Below are 3,445 nucleotides of genomic sequence, written 5' to 3'. Positions count from 1 at the left end.
TGCCAGCGGAAGCATCGGCATAGGTACTTGGTATCGGCGAGTAACGAAAGCAAAAGATCGGTACTCGTACTTGTTACGGAAAAACCAGTATCGGTGCATCCTTAGTTCAGGGTGTGCGTTTTTCTATGCAAATATTGACTTATGGAAATAGACATTGTAATAGAATTTTAGGGACTTAAAGTATAAATGAACCAGTTTGTTTCCCAACAGACAGCTCATGCTAGAAATATAGCTGTGGGGCGGGTAATGCGCCTCTGCCCAACTTATTGGGCCGGGAGTGGGGGGTGGCAGCCATCGTTTTGAGTAAGCTTGCATAAGCACCAAGCCCAGGGTCATCTCTAGTGGCCACCCTTGGACTACATTGGCTTTGTAAGGTAGTCACCGCTCCAAGCTCGCTCCCGTGATGGACTACAATCTCATGTTTAGTTTACTAATTTGTATTGACATTGTAGTCCATCACGGGAGCGAGCTTGGAGCGGTGACTACTTTACAACACACACAGGGACCATGGGGAACAAAAATAGCCCCCCTCCAGAAGGAAGGACAGTGTCAACACCAATTCAGAGATGATTGGAGCATCTACAGCCGAGTGATACACACATAAGATACATTGTTGTTCATAGTTGAGGGACTTGAATGTATTTATAAGATTTAATTCCGGAGTTTAGTGTCACTTTAGTACTTGTTGGCTGTCATCTGATCAGCAGCATATTGATTTGGGATCAGGACATAGAAGAGGTGAGCTTCTACCCCAGATAGCATCTGCTGCACACACATCGCTCCCATTCAGCTCCCCCCCAGCTGCCCTCCTACTATAATTACACCGTTTATAGGTTTGCAGTTGCCCCTCCCTGAGTCTGCTCTCACCTCCTCCGGGCTGTCCCTCCCTCTCCACTCCGAGCTCAGTGCTGGGACTCTGGGACCCGACACAGGCGCTGCCCGACCCTCACTCCCAGCCTGGGACCCTGGACTCTTCCAGCATGGTCCCGACCAGGTGTATGAGCTGATCTCTGCGGGGGATCACATGTGGTCACTACAGGACTGAGATCAGAGGTAAGAGCCTCTATATAGTTTGTTGTTTCTGTGTACTCTATATACAGCATGGGGGTGTCCTAGGACAGTGCGATGGCAATCCTGATCTGCTTCCTGTACAAGTCTGGATTTCTATACATAGTATGTGCTATGCATTACCTGGATATGTTTGTCCTCTACTCTCTCTGTACATGGGGGGTCCTACAACAGTGCGATGGCATTCCTGATCATGGTCTGCTTCTGTACAAGTCTGGATTTCTAGACATAGTATTTACAATGCATTTATTTTGGAATACTTTGCCCTCTATTTGGGGGGTTTTTCTACTCTACTATGCATGGGGTGCCCTAGGACAAAATGATGGCACTCCTAGTCCAGGTCTGTGTTCCTTACTTCCTGTAGAAGTCTGGATTTCTATACAACGTATTTGCAATGCATTACTTGGATATGTTTTTCCTTTACTTGGTGGGGGGGTCCTCTTCTCTTTGTGTGCATGGGGTGTCCTAGGACCATGTGATGGCACTCCTGCCCTGTGTCCCTTGCTGTCTGGATTTCTATACATAGTATTTTACAATGAATTATTTACAATGCATTACTTGGATATGTTTGTCCTTTACTTGGTGCGGGGTCCTCTACTCTCTGTGTGCATAAGGTGTCCTAGGACCATGTCATGGCTCTCCTGCCCTGTGTCCCTTGCTGTATGAGTCTGAATTTCTATACATAGTATTTGCAATTAATTATTTGCATACGTTTGTCCTCCTTCCTTTACACATGGGGGTCCTAGGACAATGTGATGTCAACCCTGTTCTATGTCCCTTGCTTGCTGTAGAAGTCCTGGATTTCTATACAAAGTATTCACAATACATTATTTGGAATAATGTGAACTCTCTGGGTTCTTCTACTGTACTATGCATGGGGGTGCCCTAGGAGGATGTGATGGGGTGCCCTAGGAGGATGTGATGGCACTGCTAGTCCTGGTCTGTGTTTCCTGCTTCTTATAGAAGTCTGGATTTCTATACATATCATTTACAGTGTGATACATTTGCCTTCTACGTGGGGGTCCCTATACCCTCAATCTATGCATTTGATGTCCTAGGACCATGTGTGTGATGGCACGCCTGGTCTGTGTCCCATGCTTCCTGTACAAGTCTGGATTTCTAGACCTAGTATTTACAATGCATTACTTGGATGTTTTTTCCTTTACTTTGGGGTTCCAAACAGGGGTGTCTTGGGAGTCCCTCTACTTTCTCTATGTATAGTGTTTGCGTTGCGTTGCTTGGATAGGTTTGTCCTCTACTTGGGGGTTCCTCTATTATTTTTATGCATTGGGTGCCCTAGGACCATGTGATGGCACTCCTGGTCTGGGTCCCTTGCTTCCTGTACAAGTCTGCATTACTAGGCATAGTATTTACAATAGATTACTTGGATGTTTGCCCTTTACTATGGGGTCTCTTGGGGGTCCCTCTACTTTCTCTATGTAATAGTATTTGCATTGCGTTGCTTGGATACGTCTGTCCTCTACTTGGCGGTTCCTCTATTCTTTTTATGCAGTGCATGTGATTGCACTCTTAGTCCTGGCCTGTGTGCCTCGCTTCCTGTACAAGTCTGCATTTCTATACATAGTATTCAAAAATCATGATTTGGAATAATTTCCCCTTTATTTTGGGGTTTATCTACTCTATGCATGGGGTGCCCTAGGACCATGTGATGGCACTCCTGGTCTGTGTCCCTTGCTCCTGTACAAGTCTGGATTTCTAGGCATAGTGTTTACAATGCATTCATTGGATGTTTGCCCTTTACTATGGGGTTCCTCTAATCTCGATACATGGGGTGTCTTGGGGGTCCCTCTATATATAGTATTTGCATTGCGTTGCTTGGATAAGCTTGTCCTCTACTTGGCGGTTCCGCCTATTCTTTTTATGCATGGGGTGTCCTAGGACCATGTTATGGCACTCCTAGTCCTGGCCTGTGTGCCTCGCTTCCTGTACAAGTCTGCATTTCTATACATAGTATTAAAAAAATCAAGATTTGGAATCATTTTCCCTCTATTTTGGAGTTTATCTACTCTATGCATGGGGTGCCCTAGGACCATGTGATGGCACTCCTGGTATGTGGCCCTTGCTCCCTGAAGAAGTCTGCATTTCTATACATGGTATTTACAATGTAATACTTTTAGTCTGGAGTGCACACTCTCCATTATATTATAGGAATTGCCTGATGAGGAGGGACAGTCCCACATTGTGTCTGGCTTTGGGACTGTCCCTGAAAGAAAACCAGCTTCCCTGTTTTATGTTAATTTAGCACTGGTTTCCTTCCCATCATGTTATCCGGAGATCTAGTGCTTGCTGTCAGGGAGAAGCATGGACAATGTAATATGTGAGTCAATGGCTGTGGCGGTAATCTGGCATCCTTCTT

General features: G+C 45.6%; 1 protein-coding gene across 1 annotated transcript in view; it reads left to right on the top strand.

The window, feature by feature from the left end:
- The first annotated feature begins 976 nt into the window (after positions 1-976).
- LOC108790541 (volume-regulated anion channel subunit LRRC8E-like) overlaps positions 977-3,445 on the top strand; it is a 40,341-nt gene continuing 37,872 nt past the window's right edge. Inside the window, exon 1 of the mRNA XM_018560829.1 lies at positions 977-1,053. The gene's annotated coding sequence lies outside the window, so the exon portion shown is untranslated. The remainder of the gene's footprint in view (positions 1,054-3,445) is intronic.

Source organism: Nanorana parkeri, unplaced genomic scaffold (genome assembly GCF_000935625.1).
Source record: "Nanorana parkeri isolate BGI_ZX_2015 unplaced genomic scaffold, ASM93562v1 scaffold479, whole genome shotgun sequence".
In the NCBI taxonomy this organism is placed as follows: domain Eukaryota; kingdom Metazoa; phylum Chordata; class Amphibia; order Anura; family Dicroglossidae; genus Nanorana; species Nanorana parkeri.
Note: the sequence above shows the minus strand (reverse complement) of the source record. Positions and strands in the feature narration are given on the sequence as shown.